Source organism: Hemitrygon akajei, chromosome 2 (genome assembly GCF_048418815.1).
Source record: "Hemitrygon akajei chromosome 2, sHemAka1.3, whole genome shotgun sequence".
NCBI classification, from domain to species: domain Eukaryota; kingdom Metazoa; phylum Chordata; class Chondrichthyes; order Myliobatiformes; family Dasyatidae; genus Hemitrygon; species Hemitrygon akajei.
In genome coordinates this window covers 51903007-51921005 of record NC_133125.1, presented here as the reverse complement: position 1 = coordinate 51921005, position 17999 = coordinate 51903007, and the positions used below count along the sequence as shown (strand labels likewise).

Sequence of the window (17999 nt, the reverse complement as noted above, 5' to 3'; positions counted from 1 at the left end):
CCTCAGCGGTAAGTACTTGCTTTTATATTCTAGTCCTCACAAAATGAATGCTGATACTGTATTACACTTACCTTCCTCATCACTGAATCAACGTGCAAATTAACCTTTAGCGACTCCTTCATGAGGACTCCCAAATCCCTTTGCAATTCTGATTTCCAAATTGTCTGTTTAGAAAATAGCATACGCTTTTATTTCCTCCACTATAGTGCATGACGGTATACTTCCCAACACTGCATTCCATCTGCCGTTACTTTGCCCAGTCTCCTCGTCTGTCCAAGCCCTTCTGCAAACTCAGCATCCTCAACACTAATTATCCCTCCACCCACCTTTGGATCATCCACACACTTGGCCACAAAGCCATCAATTCCATCATCCAAATCATTGGGATAATGTGAAAAGGAGTGGTCCCAACACTGACCCCTGCAGAACACCACTAGTCAATCAGATCTATGAAATCCTGTGCTTAACCTTACATTCACAAGGAACCATAGTACATTAAAAAGTCCACTGGCTTTTCTGTGCACAGCAGGTCCACCGGTAAACTAAACAACTCCAATATCATGAACTCAAACTGTGAATCAGAAGCCTCGTCCACAATAAAATTGTATATGAGTGAATGGAACTATAATGGAACTATAGTATATGAGTGAATGGAACTATAGTATATGAGTAAATGGAACTATAGTATATGAGTAAATGGAACTATAGTATATGAGTAAATGGAACTATAGTATATGAGTAAATGGAACTATAGTATATGAGTGAATGGAACTATAGTGCTACAAACATCTGTGGGCTTTCAAAATGGAGGGGAAATGAGTTTTCCATTTACAATTTCACAATTTATAGTGAATGCAAGTATAACCACAGCAAGTCAATGTTCACTGGAAGGAGAAATTGACACTCATGCTATCAGATAGGAAGCTACTCAGACAGATTACAAGGTGTTGCGTCTCCACCCCGAGGGCAGCCTCATCTTGGCACAAGAGGAGACCATGGATCAGCACTTCAGAACAGGAATTGGAATGAAAGTGTTTGTTTGACCTCCGGGAAGTCCTGCTTGTGGCAGATGGCTGATCTGATTGTAACCTCAATTGCACACTCCTACCTGCACTTGGCAACTTCTCAGCCTCTTGGCGGAAGGTTAGTATTCAACTGACAATGCTATAATGATTTTGCAAGAAAAAGTTCAGCAAGATAAATAGTCAATAAACAGGATTAAAAAGATTACTAGCACTTTAAGTCATTTGACATACCAGTCTGACTTTTACAAGCACATATGCACATTGCCTAGTAACAGACAAACTGTTCTCTATGTCACATCTCACTGTTTCACAGTAAACTGCAGTAAAATGCAAGGAAAGAAGCCAAATACCAGCCATTTAGAGGTACACAGTGGTACACAAAAAAAAATGCATGAAAAGCAATGATTACTGGATTGTTTTCAGTGATTTTAGTCTGGAGATGAATGTTAAGCACAAACATAAACATGACAAGCATTTGGCAGAAGCATCTGGTGAATTCAGGGAACAGGGAGAAACAAAGGAGAATTTTTTTTAAAAAAAGAGAATTCTTAGTGAACTCATCTTTGAGCAGAAATTAAAAAAGCAATCCATTAGGTAATACTGCAAGCAATTCAAGTGACGAGAAGATTTACTTTATGTCATGGATGGAATGGAATCAAATAGCATGGGAACTAGAGGCCCATGTGTATGCACAAACCATCAAGCACCATTCACGCTAATCTAATTTTATCTTCCCCTAATGTCCCAACAACTCCCTTGCTTACCCTACCCCTCACTAACTGAACTGCATACTAGGGGCAATTTGAACTATGCATGGAGCACTCAGGAAGTCATGTGGAGAATGAATGAACTCCACACAGAGAGCACCAGAGGCCAGGACTGAACCTGGGTTGCAGTGGTGAAGCAGCCCCATTTTTAAAAATCAATTTCTAAAAGCGTTGCACATGGGGAAAATATTTCTAGCAAACAAGTATGGGTAGGTGGTACAATGAGAGTAGACATTTCAGGTGACCAGTGATTGCCATCTAAATCATGTCTTAAGTCTCTAATAACCAGACTGCGTAGCCTCAGAGTAGATTACCCATGGAATGCGTGGAATTTGGTGAAGCCAGGCAAAGAGCAAAAAGAAAAAAATAGATGTGTAATTTTATCCTTAAATCAAAACATATAATAATGTACTTTTTGTTTTAAGTAATTACTTGATTACTTGGTTTAAGAGCCGTCACTGCTTCAATAGAAAGCAAATTCATTCTGTTTGCGAAATCTTTATATTATGATCACCTTTTCTGAGATAGGTGGGGGTGTGCCAGTGCATTTGTAATCAAGTTGCTATATTCTGCTCAGATACTGAAGACCTATCAAGCATCAGCTAATCATCAATACCCAAAGCAGCTCCCACACAGCCTTCAGTTCTTCAGATCTAAAATACTTCAAACTTTAGTGAATTGTGCTCTGTCGAGAATTTAATTGTGGTTTAACAATTAAGTTACTAGTCTCCACATCATTGAACTGCTTCTGAAATACAAACACAAATGCCTTGGCTTACTCCCAGCATGCCAGATACGACAATCAGACCCAAAGGCTTTTCAGGATGGACGAAACTGCTGATTTGGAAAAGGCGAAAGATGGAGGCACGTTTCATGATAAACCCTTGGTGGTGCTCCAATGCAGCAGTGTTGTCAAACTCATGTTCCCCCGACCTCGAACACCTAACATTCAAATGCCATCTGTTCTATTTACCTAGGGAGCTCCTCCCACATATCACCAGCAGCCATCTATAAACAGGCACATGTAATGTTTTTTTGTTTGGAGATGACATCAGACGCATTTCAAATCTTTGTCGGGGACTTCAGCCAGGCTTGTATGAAGAAAACCTTGTCCAATTGTCATCAGCATACAACCTTTAGCAGCAGAGGTCCCAACACTACACCACTGTTATACAAGGAATGCCCAGACCACACGTCAGTAAATCTAATCACCCAGCTGTCCTTCCCCTGTCGGCATGCAGGCAGAAGCTAAGTGCAAAGCTCCAGAGATCAGGTAGGACACAGAAGGCAGAAGAATAGCAACAGTATTGCTTCAAGATGGTGGAATGGGTCATGTTCAAGGACTCATCTGCTAATTTGAATGAATACACCAGTTGAGTGTGTCCCCACAAAATCATTCCAAGCCTTCCCCAACCAGAGGGTCTGGACAAACCATAAGATTCACAATCTGCTGAGGGTCAGGCCAAAGGTATTCAAGACCAGTGACCAGGAAAGTTATAAAAGCTCCAGATACAGTCTCGAGAAAGCCATCTCATGGGTGAAATGGCAATTCCAGACCAAGCTTGAATCAACAAAAGGGATGCCCGTCCATTGCGGCAGGGTTTGAAGGCCATCAACCCTTTTAAAGAGAAAAGAAGCAACACAGGTGACAGGGCTTTGCTTTCAGATGAGCTTAATGCCTTCTATACTCGCTTTGACCATCAAAAGATGGAGGAGCCACCATAAAATCCCACAACCCCCTGATGACCCTGTGATTTCAGGATGTGAGGCTGACACGAAAGCGGCCTTCAGGAGAGTGAACCCACGGAAAGCATGCCGCCCTAATGAGTACCTGACCAAGTATTAAAGACCTGTGCTGATTAACTGGCTGGAATTTCCAGAGATCTTCAGCCACTCACTTTGGCAGCAAGCAACAGGTTCGCAGTAGATGCCACCTCACTGGCTCTTCACTCAACCCTGGAACATCTGGGCAGCAAAGATGCATACATCAGGATGCTTTTTATCAACTACAGCTCAGCATTCAATACTATCATCCCTTCAAAAACTAACCACTAAGCTCAATTCCTCCTTGTGCAAATGGGATCCTCAATTTCCTCCCTTCCAGACCCCAGTCAGTTTTGGATTGGCAACAACATCTCCACGAACTCCACCAGCACAGGTGCACCACAAGGCAGTGTGCTCTACTTGCTTTACACTTGAGACTATGGCTAAGCACAGCTCCAATCCATATTCAGGTTTGCTGATGACACGACTGTCGTTGACCAAATCAAAGGTGGTGACGAATTAACATATAGCAGGGAGAAAGAAAATCTGGTTGAGTGGTGCCACAGCAACAGCCTCTTACTCAATGTCAGCAAGACCAGAGAGCTGATTTTTGACTTTAAGAGGAAACCAGAACACCACGAGTCAATCCTCATCAGAAGATCAGAGGTGGAGAGGGTCAGTAACTTTAAATTCCTCTATAATTTCAGAGGACATTGCCTGGGCAAAACACACCATTGCAATTACGACGGAGGCACTGCAGCACCTCTACTTTCTTTGGAGTTTGTGAAGATTCACCATGACATCCACAACTTTGACAAACTTCTGTAGAAGAGTGGTGGAGAGTATTGTACATTGTCTGGCTGCATTACAGCCTGGTATGGAAACACTAATGCCCTTGAACAGAAAATCCTACAAAAAGCTGTAGATACATCATAGTCCATCACTGGCAAAGCCGTACCCACCATTGAACACATCTACATGAAGCACTGTCGCAGGACAGCTGCATCCATCAGAGAGGGATGCCCACCACCTCAGTAGTGCTCCCTTCTCACTGCTGGCATCAGGAAGGTACAGGGGCCCCAGGACTCACAACACCAGGTTCAGCTACAGTTATTACCCCTCATAGATCGGGCTCTCGAACCAAAGGGGATAACTCTCCCATCACTGAAATGTTCCCACATCCCATCGACTCACTTTCAAGGACATCATGTCATATTCTCAAAATCTGTGGCTTATTTATTTATCATTTCTTCCCGTATTTGCAGCTTGCTGTCTTCTGCTCACTGGTTGAACACCCAAGTTGGTGTGATCTATCACTGATTCTGATAATTATTCTATTAGATATTGAATACGTCCACAAGAAAATAAATCTCAGGGTTGTACGTTGTGACACTTATGCACTTTGATGTTTAAAAAAAATACTCTGAACTTGACTACAGACCTACTAGCCTTGCAAAGGCCACCAGTTTTGCATTCCATTAGACCACAAAATTCCAGAGCAGAATTAGGCCACTTGGCCAGCGAGTGTGCTCCACTTTAAGGAAAGCAACCTTATCCCATCACCTAGCTCATATTGCAACTCCAAATGTTGAGAGGAATGGCTCCATATTTCCCTCTGAAAGGATTCAGCTTTTTTTTTTTGCATCACGCCACTACAGAATTCTAGGAGTTGAAGGAACATAATTCTCACCAAGCTGCCAGGAGGAAAGTAGATGTGAGTGACAAATGGTGGCCTGGCCAGCTAAGTTGTTAATTCATTCCTCAGGTTCAAGACATCATGAACGAGGCCGGTAATTTTTGCTCATCCTGAGTTAGTCATAAGTAGGTGGTAGTGATGATTCTTCGAAATGTTGCATTCCTTCAGGGTGAAGTTTATCCCACAAGTTCAGCAAGTTCCAGGATTCCGACCAAACAACGGAGGACTGGTGAAGGGTCTCAGAAACATCAACTGTTTATTCTTTCTCGGCCTTGATATCTCTTGATAAATTTTTCTACAGAAGTAGTTTCCCCATTGCCTTCTTCTAAGCAGTATCTTTACAAGACAGGTGACTTCAGCCATTATCAATACTTTTCAGAGACTGTCATCCTGGTGTCTGTCGGTGGTCGCATAACCAGGACTTGTGTTATGCACCAGCTGCTCATCCACTACCAGCTCCCACGGCTTCACACGACTCTGATCGTGCAGCTCAGCAGATGCTACACCTTTCCCCAAGGGTGACCTGCAGGCTAGCAGAGAGAAGGAGCACCTTACACCTCCCTTGGTAGAGATGCATCTCCACCCCGCCACCTAATCAGGTCCAAAAGGATTTGTTTCTGTTAATGGCTACATAGACATGGGAGGAAAGTAGGTGCAAGGCGACAATGAAAAAATGGAAAAGAAAATAGGATCACGTTCCCAGTGAACGCCCTCCTGTGATGTAGAGGTAGATACCAAGGCTGCACTCGAAGCCTCAGTTCCTCAAGATACCTACTGATGAAGCAGAGTAGACAGCCCCAACCCAGACATGATGTACTCAAAGTAAATCTAATTGCAGTTCTCTTAAAGAGAAATATAGAGCTTCAACCAAAGGACATTTTCTTTTCAACTCGAAACCAACCCAAGACTCATCACACATTGTCTGGTTTGGTTGGACTAAGCTCTAATAGATATTGGTTGGATAGGTGAGAGTGAAAACAACTAAGGACACCCCAGCAAAATGGACAAGAGACACACATCAGTCTAGCACAGGAGTCAGACCATTAAAGTTTTGTAGTTGAGAGTGAAGATATAACAGCCACATTCGGAGAACATGTGGAAATTTTAGGAGGATTTCTTTCTGGAACCATGGAACAACATCAAAAAACAGTCACCCCTACTAAAACATGCAAACAGATTGCTTGGTTCAAATAAAGGGATTTCTTCTGCGCATGATTAGTCATCCTTATCACAATTTCCCAACCTGTTCACTTCTTGCTGCATTCCCCCACTTGCCCTTTCTCAAACTGAGTAATCTCAAAAGCAAATGTGGTCTCGCTTTAATGATTAACTCTGACTTTGTCACATGCTTGAGTCTGTGGAATGTGTTAAAGCTTCTCTCCATTCCAGACCTCCTGCGTTTAAACTTGTAACCGCTGGTATTACCTCAGATTATACAAACCTTCATAACATTGGTCATTTTCTCCTCTGCTCTTAAAAACAGCTCCAAATATTTCTAAACATTTTCTACTTTCTCGTGGTAATTTGGTAAAGGATCTGTTCTGCTCTTTTCTGCATCGTTAGCATGCTTCCTATGATGTGAAGGGCAAAATTGTACATAGATCTATAATTGCATTCTGGCATGAACCTTTGTTTCTTATTCAATAATTTAAATCTGACTCCTGGAGGACATTACGCTTGCTCAGTAAAGGACTTCACAAACAATTCAGATATGGAAAGCAGAAGTGAAGGAAGTGTCTCTCTTTGGGTGTCTTCCCCCCCCCCACCCCCCCACCATGTCCCCATGTAAAAATATTTGTCTTGCAATTCTTGACATATTATGGAAAATCATGACTCAAGCTGTTTTCTAGGACAAAAGCCCCATAAAACAGAAGTTGCCTATATTTACAGGTTCTCCTAAGCTACTCTGCTGGATACATTGAAGAATTCCAATAAATGAAATCATACAATATTTGCCTTTCATTCTGATTGTTGAACTCTGTTTTTAATACATCACACTTTCTAACTTTTTCCCTGCAACAGTTTTTAGGCTCAACTCTTTTCCCTTCACCCTCCTTTCTTAAATAGTGGGGTTACATTTGCTACTTCCCAGTCCACAGGATCAACTCCGCCAAATACAGACAATGATCGCAAAGGGGTCCTTCATCTCCACAGCTACCTTTCAAAGCGCTGTGGTGTCAATCCTCTTGTTACAGAAGCAGAGTAACACGACTCCTGAAATGGGTCCTTGGGTCCATCCATATCCATGCCAACATTTTACTGCCTGTCTATACAAAACCTATTAGCACACATTACATTACTTGTATCCTTCGAAGGCTTGCGCATTTAAGTATCAAATGTCTCAAGTGCAGCAATTGCATCGGAATCAACAGCCTCCTCTATCAGATTGCCTCCAAGGCTCACCTGCTCCAGGGATCTATCAACTTGAGCTCACCACTTCTCTATTGTTCCAATTTCTTCTTCTGAACCCTTAGCTCTCTAATATTCCTGACAGATTTTTTTGTGACTTTTGCCATGAACTAGTACTCAAAGTGGTTACACAATTGTTCTGTGGTTTCATTTCCATTATAAATTCTCCCAATTCTCACAGGGATCCATGCTTACATAAACAATGAAATTTCTTGTTAAGCTTTTTTTAAAATTTTTTTTTATTGAAGTTCATCATCAAACAAACATTTCCATAAGATGTATTTCAGATATCCTATAGAAATTGTTAATATTCATTTTCAAAGTTTCTCACTTTCCACCCCCCCCCCCCCCCCCCAGATATCCAAGTGCTCAAAATCCTTGTTCCTACTGCTATTTTTGGCCACTTTAAACTGCTTCCTTGGATTCATGCCATCTTAATTTTGTTTGTCAGCCAATCTGCAGCCTTCCTGTGCTACCATAATAGTCATTCAATATTTTTATGGATTTCTTAAGGGCATAAAAGGGTAATACACATTTGCGACTATGGCCATTGATTGCTGTGGGTATGGGTTCAGTGAGCTTTTTTCATCACTGGATTTTCAGCAATGGAATAGGAATGACACATCATAACCCAAAGAGTCCACAGAAAACACTCTCATTCATTTGCTGTTCCTTGCCATTTAAACAAGTTACTCAAATAACAGGGTTGAAAACTTGTATGGAGGTAGCTAGATTCGAACCCACAACCACTTGCTTCAAAGTCCAGTGTGCATGCCACTACACCACCAGCTGACCTTCCTGTTAAATCAGCTGAACACTCAAACCTAAAGGATTAATGATTAACCTACAATTGTAAGACAGATGGCATCACACATCTATTAAATAGAACTATTTACTTACCAGTCACACATTCAAAATTAGTGTGAATTATCTCTGTACGGCAATCGAGTGATTGATATGTTAATATAGTTTCAAGATGGCAATCACATCTGTTAATGTGAAAAGCATTTTATTCTACTGTCTGACATGAATGAATTACAGGAATGATATTAAAACTGAATACTCCAAATGTCTTAAAAAATCTATTAAGCTTTGCTACTAACCAAATGTATTTTACCCTTCTGTTTTAAAGTGCAGAAATTGAATAATATGCTAAGCACTCCTCCACGACCTGGATCAACACGTTGATGTCGTGTGAAGGCTTGTGTGCTTTAAGAACTCCAACAGGCGATGCCAACTCAGGGCCACCCAGGTTGGAATGGCTGTGGACGAGATGCTAAACAAAGATCGATCCAACCCTGGCTCCCGAGTGAACAGGCCCCTCCTGGGCCACACTTCAGATCAGAAGTGTGAATGCCATATGAAACAATTCTAAGCAACTTACAGTTACATTTCAATAGACTTAAAAACAACTGGGTTATATTGCCATATAACAGAAGACAAAACCTAAATCTTTTGAACAGTAAAATTACAAGCCTTGAAAGCAAAAGTGGAAATGTTCAGAAATAGGCAAGTTCACTCATTTTATATACAGAAACCCTTGTTAATTTTAATAAAATTTTCCAATATTACTGTTGGCCAACTTTGGTAATATCAAAAATGCAAAGTACATGTAAAATTACTTACCTTGAAATTTGTGCTAATGGGCATCCCCAAAGCAAGGAACTCGTATAACCCAAATGAAAAAAAAAACATAAACCACTGTGCATAAAAAAGACACCACATTGTGCGAACAAAGGCCAGGCAACAGCATCCGATCTAGACCGCGTCCCAGATCCACTCCTGGAGCGGCCCGAGTAGACCCAAGCCAACAGCACAGCAGCTGGCTCAGATATCATTCTATACATTACGTGTCACTGAAGGGCAAAGAACAAGCTTTTCCAAGCAGCTCTCAGTGCCACTTATCATCTTTATTGTCATTTAACCACATAGCTGTCTGAACATGTATAACCACATAATGTATATAGAAACAAGACAATTCTTCTCCAAACCGGCTGTAAAACATAGCACACGATAACTTATGAAGGCAAAGATAAAATCTACAGATGAATCACACATAAATAATAAACTGATGTGCATTAATATCAAATACTATAAAAGGTACAGAACAGACTAACCAGTGAAACTTCAAATATGATGCGGCAAGGAGGGAAGAAACTGGTTCCCTCCTTGGAACTGGAAGAAATATGATGCCTAATGGCCTGAGGGAAGAAACTGGTTCTCATCCTGACCATTCCTGTTTCCATGAACAGTAGAAAGTCAAAGAGGATGCTGGGTGGAATTCTAATATGCTCTGCATATGGAGCATTCCTGATAAGTGTCCCCAATGGACGGTAGGGAGACCCCTATGATCCTCTCAGCTGTTTTTACAGTCCTTTGTAGGGACTTCTGGTCCAATGTTTGACTGCTCCGATACCAGATGGAGAAGCACGTTGTCAGAACACTCTCAATAGTGCTCCTGTAAAACACTGTTAAGATGGTGATGGGAGGCGAGGAGCTTTGCTTGCCTCAATTTCCTTAGGAAGTGGAGGCACTGCTGTGCCTTCTTGTTCAAGGAGGTGATATTAAGGGACCAGGTGAGGTCATTCATGATGTGAACTCCCAGGAACTTGGTGCACTTAACTCTCTCTATGGAGGAGCCATGTATTCGCAGGGGAGGATGGTTTGTCTGCAGTTTGCTGAAGTTTACAATGATTTTCTTGGTCTTCTTCACATTCTCAAGCTTAGGATCTTATCACATCAATCCACCAGCTGCTCTACTTCTGTTCTACACTCCGTCTCATCATTGCTCTTTACAAGGCCAATAATGATGTGATTATTAGTGTTCAACATCCAACAGAACACCAATAATCATGTAATAAGTGCACTGTAATTTCCAAAACAGTACAAGTATACAAAATGTTCTATTGAGTTGCATTTTCACCATTCGAAAGTGCAAAAATTGTTACTTCTATACAACTATGACACAAATGTAGGATTTTGAACCAAGTTTTCTCAGGGATCATCCATCGATAACATGATGGAAAGATCAATATAGGATAACCGAAACAATAACAGCATCAATAACAGACTACTCCAAATCCCACTGATCCAAGAAAATCTCTGTCCCGCTTGTTCAGGGATTTTCAAGCCGGCTGCTTGATTGATAGGAATTCTGCATCAGGACCTTGAACTCAAATTCTAGGCCAGTACTAGATTACATGTCTGAGGTTTACCTGCTCTGGTTTAGAATTTAGACAGAGGCTCTGTCTTTCCCCTTGCATAAATATAAAACAGCCATTCCTGATGAGCTCAAGACATTCTATACACGTTTTGAACAGAAGGGTTGGGTATAACACTGCTCTCCCTGTCTGCAATTGAATACAGACACTGTCGCTGTTAAATTATTCTTCTGCTGGTTCACTCTCCAGAAGGCATTGGACCTGGATTGTGTCCCCGGTGGTGTCTTTAGTTCCTGTGCAGATCAACTGGCAATGGTATATGCACACATTTTTAACCTCTTCCTCAGGCTGTGGGTCCCCTCTGCTTTCAGACAATCATTGCAGTATCCAAGAAAAACAACATAACACGCCTTTAACAACTACTGCCCAGCGGCTCTGACATCTACCAACATGTAGTGCTTGGAGAGGCTGATTAAAGCATGCATCAACTTGAGCTTTTTGAACAACCTTGACTCACTGCAATTTGCCTAATTGCTGAAACAGGTCTACAGCAGACACCATCTTCCCAGCTGAGCATCTTTGAAGCATCTGGACAGTAAAGACACCCATGTCAGGATAGAGCTTGTTGACTACAACTCTGCCTTCAATACTAGTGTGCCAAGCAAACTCAACAACAAACTCTGGACCCTGGAAGTCAATACCTCCCTCTGCAACTGGACCTTTGACTTAGTAACCAACACACTGCAGTAAACATTGGCAGCAATATCTCTGCCACGATTACGCTAAACACTGGTGCTTCACAAGGTTGTGTCCTTATCCCTTTACTCCCCATGCAGATTCTGCTCTACTAGCTTTGCTACTCACCAAATGTAGTTGGTGTTGGGTAATGAGCCTGCCCCTTTCAGTGGGTGAACAGTTAGTGACCAGAACTCCTTAGGTTTTATGATAAATAAGCATGGACCTTGCCAGAGAGTATTACATTGCTGCAAGGACAAATTATGAGTGTCTTAGGCAGGAACTAGGGAGAGTTAATGGGCAACAGCTGTTTTTGAACAAAGTCGACATCTGACATGTGGAAGGTATTTAATGACCAACTGCACAGAGTATAGGACAGGTAAGAACAAGGATGACAAGTTAAGGGAAACTTGGATGTCAGTAGCTGTGATGAATTTAGTCAGAAAGAAAAGGAAAAGTATGTAACAGTAAGCTGGGATCAAAGAGCCCTTGAGGATTTTTAAAAAAAATTGAGATACAGCACAGAATAGGCCCTTCAAGCCTAGCAACCCATGATTTAATCCTAGCCTAATCGTGGGACAATTTACAATGAGCAATTAAACTCCCAAACGGTACGTCTTTGAAATGTGGGGGAAACCAGAGCACCCTGAAGATACCCACGCAGTCACGGAGAAAATGTTGAAACACCTTACAGTCAGCAGTGGGAATTGAACCCAGGTTGCTAGAAGTACCAAGCATTGTGCTAATCACTACACTACTATGCTGCCTCAAAAAAGCCAGTAAAGTACTAAAGGCAATTAGGAAAGTGAGAAGGGGTCATGAAAAGCACTTGGCAAGTAGAATTTATGAGAATCCCAAGGCATTCTATACATAAAGAGCAAGAGGATAACTAGGGAGGGGTAGAACCACTTAAGAACAAGAGGGAAACTTTTGCTTGGAATATGGAGATCAGTGCTGATATGCAAGGGCATTTTGAGGTAAAGGAGGATGTAATGTTGAGTCCCTTAAACTCAACACTAAGAGCCCAGGGAAGAGAATTCTTAGGGATGAGCATTTTGAAAATCAGCCTAATTAGGGAGAACAGCATGGCTTTGTGTGGGGCAAGTTGTGTCTTACTAACTTGAGTTTTTGTAATGAGGTGACAAGCGTGATTGATAAAGGTAGAGCTTTGGATCTTGTATACATGGATTTTATGAGTGTTTAACAAGGTTCCTCACAGGAGGCTCATCTAGAAGATCAAGATGCATGAAATCTATGGTAAATGGCCAATGACCATTTAGATTCAGAACTGGCTTGGCCATAGAAGACAGTGTAGTGGTTGTAAGGACTTATTCTAGCTGGAGGTCTGTGATGAGTAATATTCTGCAGAAATCTCTACTGGGTTTCCTATTGTCTGTAATGTATATAAATGACCTAGAAGAAAATGTAGATGGGTGGGTTAGTAAGTTTGCAGATGGTACAAAGATTGGTGGTGGTTGTGGATAGTGTAGATGAATTGCAAAGAATATTGCAGGGTACAGACCAACTGTGGATACAGGCGGAGAAATGGCAGATGGAGTTTAACCCTGCCAAATGTGAAGTACTGCACTTTGGTAGGTTAAATGCAAAGAGACTGTAGACGGTTAAGGATATTGCCCTCCACAGTTTGATGAGCAGAGGGGTCTTGGGGTTCAAGTTCACAGCTCCCTGAAAGTGGCTACACAGGTTGATTGGGTGGTTAAGAAGGCATATGGCATGCTTGCCTTTAATCGGGCAATGAATTTTAATGTCATGATGTTGCAGATTTGTAAAACTATTCAGATTGCATAAAGTTCTGGTCACCCCATTACAAGGATGGTGAGGATTTGGAGAGGATACAGAAGAGGTTTACCAGGATCCTGCTTGGATTAGAGGGCATGAGCTATCAAGAGGGACTGGAGAAACTTGGGTTGTTTTCTCTTGACAGTGGAGGCGGAGATGTTTACGAGAGGCATAAAGTAGACAGAACATCTTTTTCCAATGGTTGAAATGTCTAATGCCAGAGGATATGCATTTAAGGTAAGAAGGGGTAATTTCAAAGGAAATGTGAAGCACAAGTTGTTGTTCCCCCCCCCCCCAAAAAAACACAGAGGTGGGTGCCTGGAATGAGTTCCCTGGGGTAGTGGTAGACAAATGAATGTGAAGAAAATGAAAGGATATGGACATTGTAGATTAATTTAGTTGGGCATTTGATTACTAATTTAATTGGTTCAGCAGAACATTGTGGGTCAAAGGGAGTGTTCCTGTTCTAAGTTTAACCATCTGCAAGTTTGTAGATGACATCACCATAGAGGGCTGCATCTTAAATAATACTCTGAGTACAGTAAGAGAGAGAAACTAGTGACATGATGTCATGACAACAACCTTTCCCAGTGTCAGCCAAACAGCTGGTCATTGACCTCACGTACACATGCTGATGTCCACATCAACCGTGTGGAAGTTGAACACATTGAGAACTTCATTACCAGTGAAGAGTGAACATCACCAATTGCCTGGCCCAACAACATTGATGTCATGGCCAAGACATGGCCAATGAGGCTAAAGAAATTAATCATGCCTCACCAACTCTGATTTTTAATTGAAAATAGACTTTGTCTGGAACTACTCTGCACAAGACAGGAAACTGCAGAGAGCTGTACTGAGATGTGTCTAGATCACAAAAACTACACTGCCCTCCAAGGACTGTCTACACCTCCCCCTGCCTCAGTAAGGCAGAAGCATGGTCAAAGATCCCACCCACCCCAGACATTCTCTCTCCCCTCTCCCATTCAGCAGATACCAATGCCACCAGGATCAAGGACCACTTCAATCCCACTGTTAGAAGAGTATTGAAGGGACCTCTTGTACGATAAGATGGGCACTTGTTGTCTCCATGCACTTTGTTATGAGCTTACATTTTATCATTTGACTACACTGGACTTTTTTGGTAGCTTTTATATTTTATTGTGTTTTTATGGTTTTGCCTTAGTCTACCTTATATGCAAGGTAATCTTTTCACTGTAACTCAATACACATGGCAATAATAAACCAATAACACCCTCAAAACACAGAGTTGCAGAGCAGCTTACATTTATCCCTCAGGAAAGCCTTTAAAAGACTCCTGGGTCATTTATACATTCTTATTTTGTGGGACTTTGCTCTGCATAAGGCTACATCCACACTAGACCGGATAATTTTGAAAATGCTGGTTTCACGTAAAAATGATAGGCGTCCACACTATGGGATTTTGAAAATATCTCTATCCACATTGAAATGGAGATTTCGGCGAATCTCCTCCTCCTGCGCACGTGCAGGACACAACTACCGAAAACAAGCGACATGTTTGGTGTTGAATCTCGCCGTAAAAGTGTGCGTTTGTCCAGTTGCAGACAGCTGATGGCTTTCGCACTGGAGAACTTAAAAGTAAAAAAAAACAAATACTGGAGTGTACGGCGGCAACCAACAGGGAGTTCACGGACAGATTGACCCGGCTGATGATGAATGTTGAAAAACTGACTAACTCTGTTGCATTAATAAAGTACCTTGTTAAATGTATAAAACATGTCTGCATCAGTGTTATCTTGTATTTCCATACAATGTTACATTAGGCTGTTACATATCTATTGTCAGAGAAGTACTTGCATAAATAGGTAAACCACCTTCATACGAGCAAGGACAGAAAACAGGGCAAAGTGAGTACAGTATACTTATTTATTCAGTAAGTTTATGGGTCAAAGTATTTGGTGAGTACATTTCTAACTCTTCTGGCTTCAGTCTCATTGCCATCTGTTCTGAAATTGTTAGGATGCGTTCAAGAAAACAATGAAACAGCGCGCTGCTGTCTGACAGCGTTTTCAAAAGTCTCCAGTTACCCCGTCCACACTGATCTACCCAAGCAGTGTTTTCAAAAATACCCACCCTGGAAAGCGTTTCTGAAAAGCTCCGGTTTCCGGGGACAAAAATGCCGTTTTAGTGTGGACAGAGGGTAGAAACGAAGAGAGAAAGCTTCAGTTACGGATTTATCCGGCGTAGTGGATGTAGCCCAAGACTGATCGTTGTATTTTCTGCACAACAACAATGGTACTTCAAAGTGGCTCATTGGCAAGGCTATTCAGGACAATCCAAGGTTGTGAAATGCTGTGTCAGAATGGCCTGCCCTCCTTTGATGCAATTACTTTCAATACAGGAGAGAATTTTGAAAATTAAGTATATCAACTCAATTAAAAATTTCATCCAACTACACCAGAGATGAGACCTTTTACACACTATTCTATTGATAAATCAAGTTTATGGATCAACTGAAACAGCCTACAATTTTTCCAGGCTGAAAATGTTTGGTGTCACTCCAAAGAGTCTCGTCAAACTCCATTGTGGAGAAAGTATGACACAAAGTGCAGTGACATGGGAACATAAAGAATGTTGTGCCATTGCAAGAGCTTCCACTAGGAATGAACGAGTAGGGTCCTTGATTTACAAGTTCTTTTACATAACACAGTGTGTGTATAAACACCAGGCGTCACCAAAACCCTGATCACTACATACCAACTACACACACGCAATGCAATCTCCAAAACTGGTTCCGGGTCCTTCGTGCACATGTGCACTCAGCGGCCGCTTTACTAGATACATCTGCTCATTAATGCAAATATCTAATCAGCCAATCATGCGGCAGCAACTCAATGCATCAAAACGTTAACATGAAGAGGTTCAGTTGTTGTTCAGACCGAACCACCAGAGTGGAGAAGAAATGTTATCCAAGCGACTTTGACTGTGGAACGATTGTTAATACCAGACAGGGCGGCCTGAGCATCTCAGGTACTGCTAATCTCCAGGGATTTTCATGCACAATAGTCTCTAGTTTACAGAGAATGGTGTGAAAAAGCATCCAGAGAGTAGCAATCAAGTGAGTGAAACATCTTGTTAATGAGAGAGGACAGGGGAGAATGGCCAGACTATTTGACAGTAACTCAAATAAACACAACTTCCAACCCTGGTGTGGAGAGGGACAGCTCTGCACATATAACACTTCCAATCTTGAAGTGGATGGGCTCCAGCAGCAGAAGTCCACACCAGGTTCTTTCAGAGTTTAGTACAGTGGCCTCTTATAGCATGACGATGGCTAGGCATGAACCAAACACATGCAAACCATGCTGATGCCACTTGCAGATCCCAGGCTCACGACTGACATGTGCCACACCTACAGGTGTTTGAAGAGTGGCGAAATGATTTGGCATGAAGGTGACCAGAAGCCAGTCTGTGGGTTGACAGTCCTCGTGGTCAACCTTCTTCAATTGTGTAGATACAAATTTTTTCTTGGTGTCTCACCACCCCTCCCTTCACAAACTGAACCAATATTGCTCAGCTTAACCTCATGCATCCCAGCTCACTGGCTCCCCAAAGACCACAAATGCCGTCAAGACCAACTCACTTTCTTTTCTCATCCAAATCTTGGATTATTTAATTATGACACCAGTTTCTTAGAACACAAACATTTTGTTACTGACATAACCTGCTTCGATGGCTGCTGCTGAAATTTATTATTTATTTTTTTTTAAAAAACAGCTTTGGCGTGAGAATGCCACATTAATAATTCATCCCAGATGGGATGAAAATAAACTCCTTCGGTGCCAAAATAACAAACTGAAACTGACTGGTGCTCAAATAGAGCTGGTTGTGCAACATGTGGTCAACAGCAATAAACTGATACTAAGAGGGAGAACTCGCATTGCAAATACAATGGAAGGAGGAGGAAATTTGCTAGTTTGGTCCAACAGGTCAATTCTTCTAAGCTTGGAAGATTGTGTGATTAATTGCTATGGATGGGGATTTTGAGTGCTTTATGTTGACAAAGGGTGCTTGGAATAGGCAGACTCCACTGTATCAATGATAGAGTTCAGAACAAAGCAGATATCATTAATCTTTTCTGAGCATAAAGTATTAGGCCATATTTCATCTTTCCTTCTAAATGTAACCCTCAGGCTTGCCCAGCTTGTGTTCGTCTACGGGGATCAGCTTTCGGCCCCGCCAAACTGGGAAATCACGTTTGCTGTGTAATGTACCCCCGGTTACAAACCCAAAACACAAAATATCAGACAGTACACCATATATGCAATTAAATGATAGACTTCATGAATCGTAATCTGAATATAGGGTTAGTAATGAAAATAAACAAAACAAAAAAGGGCCCAAGTCAAGGTCCCCGTCGGAGCTCACTCAGTAGTCATTCTTCTACCATCGGTTTCCTCCAAACGTTGCCGACCTTCAGACTCTCAGATCCCAGTCCACTCCGTCCGGTGGTCTACCAGCTCACTCCACACGCGTCCTCCCTCTTCATCTCTCCTCGACAAAAGACCGTGAAAAACCCGGCTCCCAGACACACAAGAAAGAACATTTCTCCCATTGGATGGCCAATGAATTCCGAAGTCCCGTTATCTCTAGTCATAAC

General features: G+C 41.9%; 1 protein-coding gene and 1 non-coding gene across 2 annotated transcripts in view; both read right to left on the bottom strand.

Annotated features, from left to right (window-relative positions):
- kank1a (KN motif and ankyrin repeat domains 1a) overlaps nt 1–17999 on the bottom strand; it is a 280795-nt gene that overhangs the window by 222449 nt on the left and 40347 nt on the right. The gene's annotated exons all lie outside the window — the stretch shown is intronic.
- Nucleotides 8229–8294, bottom strand: LOC140722447 (small nucleolar RNA SNORD98). Its single transcript, XR_012097623.1, has one exon. It is a non-coding gene; the product is annotated as a small nucleolar RNA SNORD98 (small nucleolar RNA).